Here is a 13,281-nt window from a genome sequence, read left to right on the forward strand (position 1 = left end):
GCAAGAAGTCCATAGAAATCCAATGAACTAGAATATAATAAATCAAACACAGAATCGAGGATCTAAATCTATTGAGAAAGATTTTCTTAAGAAAGTAACGAAACCTGAAGATAAGGAAACAAAGTTTTGATTTCATGGGTATTTAACAATAAGTCTTAATAGTGATGGTGTAAGTTTAGTTTTCCAGCTATGCGGCATATTTTTCTTGCATTCTTAGATATATTTCATAAATTTGTAGAAATTATTTGAGATAACTATCGGCAAAATGGCAATTTTAAATAGGCAAAATAAATATTGATAGTGGGATGAGAGGGAAATTATGGAGGTTCATGGAATCCACATTGAATTCGGAGCATCCTTGATAGTGATTTATTTTTATGATTTCTTTAATCTTAAGTTAACACCTGGAAATCTTGAGAAACTCTCACCAGAATGAACATTAGCGAACTCTCTCTCTCTCTCTCTCTCTCTCTCTCTCTCTCTCTCTCTCTCTCTCTCTATCGATCGCCTTCTCTTTCCCATTTCTTTTTCTGCACTCCCGCCTCTGTCAGTGAATCACTGGACGATGGCAAGAATTGATCAAGAAGGCAACCATCCCAGTTTAATACCATACTGACAGTGTTTCATTAATGACTGTGAAGTCCAAACGCGGAGAATTCCTGTGCAACACGAGGGCAGTATTTTATAATCTTGACGAAGACAGCAAGCAACGCGTCGAACCACATAAAAGAGTCGCGGTCTATTACAATGGGCCGAATTCATTGACATCGAAAAGAGAAAGCTGCGCGCGGATCTCAGCAGCAACAAGGCGAGAAGTTATTGCTCCAATTTCTTGATCTGTAAATAAAGGATTCGGCCGTCTCTCCGGAAAGAAGTCTGACGGGGCTGACTTGGAGTTGAAAACCCAACTTCAAAAATCTCTGCGGGCGACGCCTCGCCGCGGACACAGAACGAGCGGTTGACCATTTACAGAAAAAAACGAACGACCTCGCTCAAGTATAGGGGCGGCAACTCCGGCGAAAGAGACTACAGTTTCCAAACAAACTCACTGTATCTTCCTTCATCCACTCAGTGGGCCGGCCATGAAGGGCAATCGGGTGTATAAAAAGACAGGGTCCGGGTAGAACTCTCCTTGTGTGTTCTGGAGAAGAATTCTCGACTTGGGTTTTCAACGTGTGAATCTACAGAGTGCTACGCTGTTCGCCGCGGCAGTCGCGGGGTTTATTCTAAGCCCGGCCTCCGCCCAAAACTGTGGCTGCGCCGCGAACCTCTGCTGCAGCCGCTGGGGCTACTGCGGCACGACCGCCGCCTACTGCGGCGCAGGCTGCCAACAAGGGCCTTGCTTTGCTTCGACGAGCCCGACGACCCCCGTATCGAGCGTCGTCACGGACGCCTTCTTCAATGGTATTATCGGCCGGGCCTCCGCCAGCTGCCCCGGCAAGCGCTTCTACTCGCGCGCCAGCTTCTTGCAGGCCCTCAACTCCTTCCCTCGTTTCGGCGCCGAGGGCACGAACGACGTCTCCAAGCGCGAGATCGCCGCCTTCTTCGCCCACGTCACCCGCGAGACCGGAAGTCAGTGCGATTTCCTCGCACACAACATACATTCGTCGAGTATACTTTTATATAGATAGTGTTAAGGAGTCAGGAGAGCGCCAACTCGCAAAGTCAAGCCAAGCGACGGAGTCTCCCTAGGACTTAATCAGATTAGTTAGTAATGAATTAATATACTATACTCGTTAGAGGGTTAGATGCCAGGATGAAATATAGGTTCAAACATAGTATAGGACTAAACTTAGACAGCTAGGATTACATCTAGATAGAGTTATAACGGTCAGAATTACACTGGGTCCATAGCACCGACCTACGGCTAGGATCGGTTCGCCCAGCTAGTTATAACGATCCAGATTAAACCTAAAGCAAAGGACACGAGGCCAGTCGACGGCCAGGATCGATGCACTCCTTTGAATTATAAGGGTTGAGATTTAATCTGGATTCAAATGTAATATATCCGTTGCAAGCTGTTACAATGGATATATTACAATAACGGATACTTACTATTTTCTATCATCTATATGTACTATAAAAACCAACACGATGTTAATGAAGATCTTGGGGAATAACAACGATCGAACCTAAGCACCTCTTTTCTTGGTGTTCTTCTTCTCTCTCTCTCACTTCTCTTCTTCCTCCTCTACTCTCTTCTTCCGTCTTTGTCAAAGATCCTCAATAGATAGAAATCCCGGTTTCTGTTCGTCTCTCTCGCGGTTTTTGCTTGAACGTAGGCTTTGCTGAAATTCGCTACGTTTAGGGTTATCGATACGTTATTCCTTTTGAACCTTATAGTGGCTTTTTACTGCCGTTGTCTTTCAATGCACTGTCTCGCAGTTTTTTTGCTACGTCGAGTATATCTATGCATATAGAGATGTAAATCTCGGTTTCTGTTCGTCTCGTGTGGTTCAGTTTAAAGTCGCTAGATATTCCTTTAACGTAGGCTCTGCTGAAATTCGCTACTTGTTCCATTTTTCCTCTACTTCTAGCGTTACAGATATATATTATTCGGTTTGGACTTTTGAGTCGCTATTTTTTTGCCGCTGTCTGTCAACACAACATTTCCACTCGTTGTATAGGTATAAATCTCGGTTTCTAAGAGTCACTCGAAGTCCTTAATTGCTGCATGTTTCTTCAATGTTTAGGGTTGGTTATATGGATGTATTTATTCGGTCTGGAGTGGTTATTTGCCGGGATTGACGTAGTTTTTTGCGCGTGGCTGAAATTCGTCGGTTGTCGCAGGTTTCTGCTACATAGAAGAAATTGGAGGGTGGAGGAGAGACTACTGCTCTAGGAGCAGCACTCAGTACCCGTGCGTTCCGGGCAAGAAGTACCACGGCCGGGGGCCTATTCAGATAACGTGGAACTACAACTACGGCGCGGCCGGGAGGAGCCTCGGCTTGGATTTTCCGGGCTCGCCGGAGACGGTGGCTACGAACCCGGTGGTGTCGTTCAAGACGGCGCTCTGGTTCTCGATGAACAACGTGCACTCACGGATAGTCTCCGGCCTGGGATTTGGCTCCACCATCCGCGCCATGAACGGCGGAGAGTACAACAATGGTAACCCGGCGGCCGTCCGAGTCAGAGTTGAGCACTATGTCCAGTATTGCCAGCAGCTCGTCGTCTCTCCGGGAGCCAACCTCTACTGCTGAAGACGGAACTCATCTTATATAATAAAAGGGAGAATACTATGAAACAACATGAACTCTCGTTTTTGTCAGCCAGGCAGCATAAACTTTCAGAAATGTTCAAAAAATAGCACGCACCAATAAGAAGACCCCAAGTGGCGTCTTCTTATTTTCTTTTTCAGCGATGGTCAACTGCTGACGTGATAGCCAGGTGGCTTCCACCGTGGTAGCCAGGTGGACTCCACGATGGCATCCACATCTCCTGCCGCCGACGCCACCGTCTCCGTCCGCCGCCGCCGCCCGTCTCCGGCCGCCGCCGCCGCCGCCCAGAGAAGCCCTGGCACGGCCGCAGCGGCCACCGTCACCATCGCCCTCGTCCTCGCCACCCCCGCCTGGTCCTCCCTCGTCTTCTCTTCCTCCGAGGCCCATCCCTGGCCCTACACCTCCTCCGACGACGGCCATGGCGGATCCAACCCCTCCACCGACGGCCCCCTCTCCCTTCACCACGTCGTCTTCGGCATAGCCGGCTCAGCCGGGCTCTGGCACCGCCGCCACAAGTTCCTCTGCCTCTGGTGGCGCACCGGGGCCATGCGCGGCAACGCCTGGCTCCGGGAATCGCCCGATCGCGAGGACCTTCGATTTCCCCCAAATTCCCTTCCTGTGATCCGCGTCTCTGAGGATATCTCCCCGTTCCGCTACACAAATCCCACGGGACACCCCTCTGGGCTTCGAATTGCGAGGATCGTGGCCGTGGCGGTGCCCGGAGACGGGTGGCGGCGGCGGCCGGAGACGGGCGGCGGTGGCCGGAGACGGGCGGCATCGGCGGCCGGAGATGTGGATGCCACCGTGGAGTCCACCTGGCTACCACGGTGGAAGCCACCTGGCTACCACGTCAGCAGTTGACCATCGTTGATAAAAAAAAAAAAGATGCCACTTGGCCTCTTCTTATTGGTGCGTGCTATTTTTTGAACATGTCTGAAAGTGTATGCTGCCTGGCTGACAAAAACGAGAGTTCATGCTGTTTTGTAGTATTCCCCCATAATAAAATGAGCTCTGCTTTGCCAATTGAGCTTCACACATTTCTCTTTTTTGTAACTATAACCGTCCTGACCACCCGCGTCATGGTCTGTACCTAATCGGCCTTTTCTCATAGTATGTCTATTATCCTTCACCGCTTTTGTTTCTTTCATCTTTTTGGTTGTACCTATGGTGACTTGATTTACATCTTACCGGTGGAAAATATTTTGAGATTTGATAAATTAAGACCCACAGCAGTGGTCCTAAAACTTGATTTATCTGCTCCTTACCAACCATTGTCTAAATCCAAGTCTGAAAATAAATCTAGAATACAGAATCCTCGTAACCACTTGTCTCAAAGTCATGACTAAAGATTCTCATGGATGCTTTATTCGCCTTGATCTCGGAAATTTGGGTTTGGTATCCTCTTCATTATAGAGAGGAGATATAATGCCGTTTAATGGTCCCAGAATTGACAGAGGGAAGTATGATTACCTCATTAACATAACTGAAAATTTCATAAAATATTTTCCCTCTCAAGTAAATTTATAATTAGAGACATGTTACTAATATTGGATATAAGATGAAACCTGTTGTTGAAGTTCTACCCTCTCTTTCTTAATTCCTGTCCTGAAATTTCTTCGTTTATCTCTACACTTCGTTATTATTGTTAAAGTTTTATTTTATTTCCCTCTAACTCTTGTATATTTTCTTTACCTCCCGTTTTGCCTTTTCACTCGTTCCTCTCAATTCTACATGTTGAATCATTGTTGGTTCAATTTAAGCCCTCAAGTAGCACAATTTATTTTTGCACGAGATTGAAAAATATTCATATTTTCGGAATACTTGGGTCAAACATGATATCATATACATAAAGTCTTACGGGTACCAACCTTTTCCCATTATATATGAAATAAGGTAACACCAACAATGCCTTTTCATAAATAGGACAAATCATGCGTTCACCTAGTTCTAGGATTTTTTTTAAGGTATAAAATGCCTTTCTATATTCAAAAAAGTTATAATATCATGAATATCAATAGGGATTAGTTTTTTAAAAAATATTAATATCCAATTAAATAAAGCCTTACCGGAATATACTAAGGATAGTTAACTCCTACCATGCTGACATGGAAATATGCATCCATATTTATCCAGTAACATTCAATTTATTTTGTAAAATCCCAAAGTTCCTGCAGATTTCTGTAGTTACTAGAATGAAAGATTTTTACAACCCCTATTGTTGATATCTTAATAGAAAAAATGACTTCAGTATGTTTTTTCTGGAATAATTTACGAGTCGATGAACGAAAACGTCCTGTACTGCTCCTAAAAATTGATTTATCTGCACCTTGAAATTCATTGTTTAATTCCGAGTCTAAAAGGTAGTACAAAATACTCCATTCGCTTAACAAGGTTTTCATGGATACCTTTCAAACTCGAAAAATTTGGTTTAAAACGCTTTTTTCCACAATTTTTCATTGAAGCTTGTTCACAATTTACATAGGAAAATATGCAGATCTTACAAACACATTGGATAGTTTCATAGAGTATTTTAACTATGAAATAAATTTACTATGCAAAGGGACCTATATCTTCTGATTTTTATCTTGAGATAAACTGGCTAACTGAGTTCTAGTATTTCTGTCCTTCTTCTCTTAAATCTCAAGTTTTCCCTTTCTTTTCTCTCTCAATTTTACTTTTTGCCACTTATATGTTTTACTGTAGACCTTTACGCCTTATAACTTTGTTTTCAATTTACATCTAATTCTTGGATTTTCTCTTTCCCTACCCTTTGCTCTTTCCACCTTCTTGTTTAATTTTGACTTTGATGTAGGACGTCATCGGGACGTCGTCCGATCGACACCAAATGTGTAGGATCGGTGCCGATGACAGGTAATGGTAGTCAGACTACGGTGGAGCGTCGTCCGACGGTGAATGCGAACGAGCGAATGACGATGGAATGCAAAAACGGTAAACTATGGTACGTGCAAGTGCCGACTTGCGGGAATTTCCGACGTCTAAGAAATCAACGGAGTCCCCCGGGAAGGTAGGGTAGACCCTTCGAACCTCGTCCGAGAGGACAAAGACGGCTACGACGCCGAATGGGGTAACCCCGTTGGGCGTTGCTTCACGGGACGGACAAACCTGACTCGTACCAAACAGGTAAGATGCTCTTGTTCTCGATGTAATTCACTCAACCTATCTCGCTCACCTACATCTAACCCGAGCGCGGTGGAGGCAAACCAAAAGTTCACTAAAAAAGATAAGAGATAGTGACGGGGCAGGCGTACCTCATTAGTGTCTGGGGACGAACGTCTCGGCTTCGTGCGTCGGCTTCGTGCGACGTCGTCGGGGACGATGGTGCTGAGGCACGGAGGAGGTCCTACGGGCCAGTGAAGGAGGGCTGGCGCAACGTGACGGTGTCGACTGCGTGCAGGCGGCAGCATAGGCACGCGGCAGGCACGCGGCGGCAATAGTTCGCGCCGCGAGAACGCGCGTACACGGCGGCGTTAGCACACAATTATGCGAGCACCAGAGGCGGGGTTACCGTTGGCTTGCTCGTAGGGTGCAACATCAGGGCACTGGCAGGTGGGTGGCGGCAGATTGCACCGCGAGCGCACGCGCAGGTGGCGGGCTTCGCACGGCATAGGACTCACTATGAAATCATGTTGATTTCATAGTTGGAGATATGAAAATAACCAGAAATTTGAGCCATGCTCCTATTATTTTAGGTAGGCCATTCCTAGCCACGGCGAAAGCCACAGCAGATTGGGAACTCAAAATAGGAGATGAAAAAATTGAACTATCTATCTCAAAATTAATGAAATACCCAAAAGACACAAGCGAGGATGTTTGTTTTCTAGGGCTGGTAGAAGAAGACGACTTTGATTTTGATCCGTGCTCTTATGATTATTTTCTTGTGAATCTAATGGATGTTTAAATGAAAAATCTTCCATGCCAACAAATATTTCATTACATTCTGAAATTGAGCTTAAACCTTTACCTTCATCATTGAAGTAATGCTTATTTAGGACCATGTAATTCTTTTCCCGTAATTATATCATCATTGTTATCTTCTGAACAAGAATTAGAGCTTTTAGATGTTTTATCTACGTACAAATCTGCCATAGGATGGACAATTGATGATATTAAGGGCATTAGTCCAAACATTTGTGAGCATAGAATTTTCTTAGAAGAAAATTCTAAAGCAACGAGACAACCTCAAAGGCAACTCAACCCGCACATGTTGGAGGTTGTTAAGAAAGAAATCATGAAATGGTTAAAAGCTGATTTCATATATGCCATTTCAGATAGCCCATGGGTAAGTCCTATACATGTAGTGCCTAAGAAAACAGGAATAACATTAACAATGGATGAGAATGGAAATGAAGTTCAAACTAGAGTGGCTTCTAGTTGGAGAGTATGCATAGATTATAGGAAGCTTAATTCCGTGACAAAGAAAGATCATTATCCATTACCATTCATTGATCAGATTCTTGAAAGACTTTCAGGTCAAAACTTTTATTGTTTTCTAGATGGATATTCAGCATATAACCAAATTGAAATTAAAAAAAGTGATCAAGAGAAAACAACATTTACATGCCCAGTAGGTACTTTTGCATTTAAAAGAATGCCTTTTGGGTTATGCAATGCACCAGCTACTTTTCAAAGATGTATGACTGCTATGTTTTCTGATTTAGTAGGGGATTGCTTAGAAATTTTTATGGATTGTTTTTCAGTCTTTGGTTCATCATTTGATAGTTGTCTATCTAATTTAACCAAGGTGTTGCAGATATGTGTACAAAACAATCTGGTGCTAAGCTGGGAGAAGTCCCACTTCATGGTGGAGGAGGGAATTGTCCTAGGGCACCATATCAGCAAGGATGGGCTAAGGGTGGACAGGGACAAGGTCGAGGTTATCAAGAACCTCCCTATGCCAACAACCCTAAAACAACATAGGGAATTTCTAGGGCATGCTGGCTTCTACAGAAGATTTATCAAAGATTTTGCTAAAATTTCTAAACCCTTAACTAATTTACTTTCTAAAGATACATTGTTTGTTTTTGATGAAAATGCTAAAGCATCCTTCTTGCAGATTAAAGGGGCTTTAATTCAAGCACCAATATTACAAGCTCCAGATTGGAGTAAGCCTTTTGAAATTATGTGTGACGCCTCTGACAGCGCAGTGGGAGCTATTTTAGGACAAAGAATTGACAAGAAGCTAGTTGTCATCTACTATGCAAGAAAAACTTTAGGAGGAGCACAAGTAAACTACTCAACAACTGAAAAAGAATTGCTTGCTATTATTTTTGCCTTAGAAAAATTTTGTTCTTATCTGTTAGGTAGTAAAATAATTGTTTTTTCAGATCATGCAGCTTTAAAGCTTTTATTAAATAAAAAAGAAACCAAACCTAGATTAATACGGTGGATTTTACTTTTACAAGAATTTGATTTAGAAGTCAAGGATAAACGTGGAATAGATAATACAGTTGCAGATCATCTTTCTAGATTATCTACAAAATTATCTATTCTTATCCATGATGATTTTCCTGATGAATATATTTTATAAATTCAAAGTAAAAAGCTTCCATGGTATGCTCATATTGTAAATTTTCTTGTCATAGGGTTAGTACCTAATGATTAGGATGTTAATGATAGAAAGAAGTTTTATAAAGATATTAATTACTATTATTATGATGAACCTGAACTTTTTATATTAGGTGTTGATTATGTGTTTAGAAGGTGTGTGCCCGAGGAAGAACAATAGAGCATATTAGATGCTTGCCATTCTTCTTTATGTGGTGTACATTATGCTCCAAAATTAACTGCATTTAAATTTTTAAATTGTGGATTCTTTTGGCCAAGCTTATTTTCAGATGCTTTTAAGTTCTGCTCTAGTTGTTTAAAATTTCAAGTTGTGGTAAATATAAAAAAGAATGATAGAATGCCACTACAGCCCATAATTGAAGTAGAAATATTTGACCTATGGGGGATTGATTTTATGGGACCATTCCCAAATTCAGATGGACATGAGTACATCTTGATGGGAGTTGATTATCTTTCTAGATGGGTTGAAGCAATCCCCACTAGGTCAAATGATCATAAAGTAGTGCTTAAATTCATTCAACAACATATATTTTTCAGGTTTGGTTGTCCTAGAGCAATTATTAGTGATGGAGGAACTCATTTCAATAATTCTCAATTCAGGACCATGCTTAAAAAATATGGGGTTCAACATAGAATCACTACCCCATATCATCCACAAGCCAATGGTCAAATTGAGAATTAAAATAGAGAGATTAAGAAGATTATTAAAAAGATTATTAGGCCTGATGGGAAAGATTGGTCAAGTAGGTTATATGATGCTCTTTGGGCATATAGAACTGCTTACAAAACACCCTTAGGGATGTCTTCTTATAGGGTTGTTTTTGATAAAGCATGTCATCTTCTGGTGGAAGTAGAACATAGACCTTATTGGGCTATTAAGAAACTTAATATCTCTTTAGATGCAGCAGGAAAACATCGTTTATTGTAGATGCACAAACTCCAGGTGCTGATGAATGAAGCTTATGAAAATTCAAGAATCTATAAAGCTAGGATGAAGCATTTTCATGACAAGAACATTAATCGTAAGCACTTTCAGAAACATCAAAAGGTATGGCTTTATAATTCAAGGTTAAAACTTTTTCTAGGGAAGTTAAAATCAAGATGGGATGGATCATTTATAATTACTGACATATATGATAATGGAGCAGTTTTGATTTTTGATTCTAAGACAGGGAAGGAGTTCACAGTAAATGGCATGCGATTAAAACCGTATGTGGAAGCAGAAGATTTATCGCAACCCACAGCAACAATATTGCTAAATCCGATCGAGCCCACCGAACATGAAGCACCAACCTAGGATTTGGATTCTAGAACTTTTCTCTTTTTATTGCATTTTTATTTCGCAAATGATGGGAATTAACCTAATTCCCTAGCTCTCAATTTTTCTTGTTTATTTTGTTTTTAGTTTATAGCTTTTCCAGGAATAAAGAAGAAGAAGAAGAAGTACAATTTTCACACAAAATGAGATGTCCGCTCATCATTAGTAAGTTCTTCAAAGATCACGCCTAAGCAGGTTTCCAATTCTGAACTTCTGAATTACAATTATGATCCATTCCCATGCATTGAGGACATTGCATAATTTAGTGGGGGGGGGAGAACATTTCATGTGTTTAGGAGTGCAAACCTTTGTTTTTTGTGTCATATAAATTCCATGTATAATTGAAACCCACCTTTAGGAGACCTTCTTCATCCATGAATTCGACTTACATGTGTAGGGAAGTTTGGCTTTATATAGAGGATCATGATCATGCAAAAATAAAACAAACCTTGATTTTGGATAATATGGGAGTCAATTTCCAAATGGCTAGGGTATCTAGTGGGTGTGTAGGGGATAGGAAAATCAAAGGATTGAAGCACTATGACTCAAAATTGTAGAGAGTTGAGTGAATTGAGGACCCCCACCGCGCCACCATTCACTTAGCCGATCCTACTTGAATGTTTTTATTCTTTCATTAAGTCAATCTCACTTTAGGGTGGAAGATAGGTATTTCTCTAAGTCTTTAAGCACAGAATTTCCTTTTCTTGATTCTCCATCTACCTTGCCATGCCATTCCACTATGTCATTCCATTTGTTATATCATATGTCATTCCATTTGTTCAACCATGAGCCATATAACTATCCACTTTTTTGAACTTTTCTCTAACCAAACAGCCTTTCATGGATGGTAGCCATCTCCCAAGCCATTCTATCTCCCTTTCCATGGGATCACCTTTATCCCATCTCTATCACCATTTCTGTCTAATTTCGCTCTTCAATTTCTTTTTACCACTTCTTCTCTTCAATGATTTTACATAATGCCCTTATTAGAGTCAATGATAACTCCATTATGTTTTCTCTTTCACAATGTTTACTATTTTCTTTACCCCTAATAAAAAAAGAAAAAAGGAAAAAAAGAAAGTCCTTAAGTTCAAGAAAAATATGAGGAAAAATGATTCAAAAAAATAAATAAAATTATGGGGATTTTTGTGATAGGCATTGATAGTACATTAATTTTGTTTCAAGTTATTGAATCTAGTAAGGGCATTACTCATGATTTATTTCTTTCGATTTCTTTCTCATTCGTCTAAGACTTGGGAGAAGGCAACCTGAAATGATATATCCTTGATGAAACCTTTCATTCAAAATCCATCTCTTCCCCTTTGAGCATGCTATCTTTCGTTCATTCTTATTCTCTAACCCATGCCATCACACTATTTGATATTCTGTGCTAACTGGGAGGCGGAGAATGTCTAGATTTCATCTTATAGTTGGAGGAAACTTAGTGGAGAATTTTAATACAAAGTAGCCGCTACCCGGAAGAGAGTGATCTTGATATAAGAGGCGAGAGGTCCACCACTTGAAGAGTGCAGTGAGGAGCATTCTGGATCATAGTGTAATATCTGGAGAGAAGTACATCTTTCTATTTCATTTCATTAGCTCTACCCAAAACCAAGAGGGATGGCACCCATATTCCTGACAATGGGGGAATCCAAATTGTCGAGGGGAGTTTCCTTTGAGCATGTTATTGATAATTCTAGCACTTCATGCGGATGAATGAGGATTGATGGATGAAGGAGTCATCTACAGAAATAATGGTACATTGCTAAGGGACTAGCAATGATTTAAGTGGGGGTATGATAACTTGCAAAATAACATGATTAATTAATAACTTTTGCATTATATTTATGTGTTTTAATGACTATATTTGCATGTTATCATATTAAAATAAAGATAAATCACTTACATTTTCATTTTACTATTATTTCTGATTTTTTATCATTTTTTACATTTAACCTCATTTTAGTGAAGAAATATTTTTTGCAGGGCCTTAAATACTTGGTTAAAGGTTGGTAAGGGTTTTTCTAATTTTTCTGGAAATTTTCCATATTTTAATATAATTTTTTGACAAGAAATGATTTTTCATCATTTATTCAGCATTTATATATATATAAATAAATATATATATAGAGGGGCATCCACGTCATTTGCCCGAAATTCGGGCAAATACGTGGATGCGTTTTTACATATATAAGACCAATAATAATAAGAATAAATAAAAAAGTAATTCAGCAAAAAAAATATTTTAATAAGAAAATTGTCGGTTAGCCACGTGCATTAAATGCACGCGGCAACCGACGCGCTTGACCTTTTGCACTTGGGTCGGTAAGCCGCGTGCATTTAATGCACGCGCTAACCGACACACGTGCAACATTTTTATATATATATTAGCTTGTTAGCGCGTGCATTTAATGCACGCGCTAACCGAAATATTTTTTAAAGAAATCAACGATCAATGGCGTCAAATCGCCGCGTGCATTAAGTGCACGCGGAAATCGACGCCATAAAATGTCACCGACACACGTGAATGTGCATGCGACGTCGATTCGCCACGTGCATTGAATGCACACGGAATCGACGGCGCATGTCGGTCAAAAACGGTGGCTTAAGTTGTCGTTTTGTGTTTTTATTTTATTTTAATTTTTTTAAAAAAAGAAAACTGTGCTGACGAGTGACGTGGCATGTCTCTAGCCATTTAAATACAGGAATGACTTTTTCAATGATTAGGCCTGCGGGCGCGGACAACTACGTGTCAGAGCCCGATCCGAGAAAACGGCAGTAAAATGGCGATATCTTGAGATCTAGATGTCGGATTGGGCTGAAATTTTGAGGGCATGTTTGTCTTTTCCCCCTCTACAATCCAGACGGTTGGATCTTTAAATAGAGGTCTGGAAAAGGGCAAAATTCACTTTTTGAAGCTCTCTCCAAGGATTTGGCCAGGAAGGACACAAGGGATGCTTTGGAAGTCGACAGTTCTTGATTCTGCACTCAAAGTTGTAAGTTTCTGATTTGTATTTCAATCTTCTTCTTGAATGATTCTAAAATGCAAAGGCATGGGCGAAAGTACATGCCCTCGAAGTTGATTTTGAATGTAATTAGCACTGCATTTTTTATCCTTAAGATCTGATTTTTGATCCTTAATTCTACATCAATTTAGAA

The 13,281-nt window shown here is 40.8% G+C and overlaps 1 pseudogene; it reads left to right on the top strand.

The window, feature by feature from the left end:
* The first annotated feature begins 1,226 nt into the window (after positions 1 to 1,226).
* On the top strand, positions 1,227 to 3,302 carry LOC144704950 (chitinase 4 pseudogene; annotated as a pseudogene).
* Positions 3,303 to 13,281: the final 9,979 nt, after the last annotated feature.

The sequence above is a fragment of the Wolffia australiana genome, chromosome 6 (genome assembly GCF_029677425.1).
Source record: "Wolffia australiana isolate 7733 chromosome 6, ASM2967742v1".
Classification (NCBI taxonomy): Eukaryota; Viridiplantae; Streptophyta; class Magnoliopsida; order Alismatales; family Araceae; genus Wolffia; species Wolffia australiana.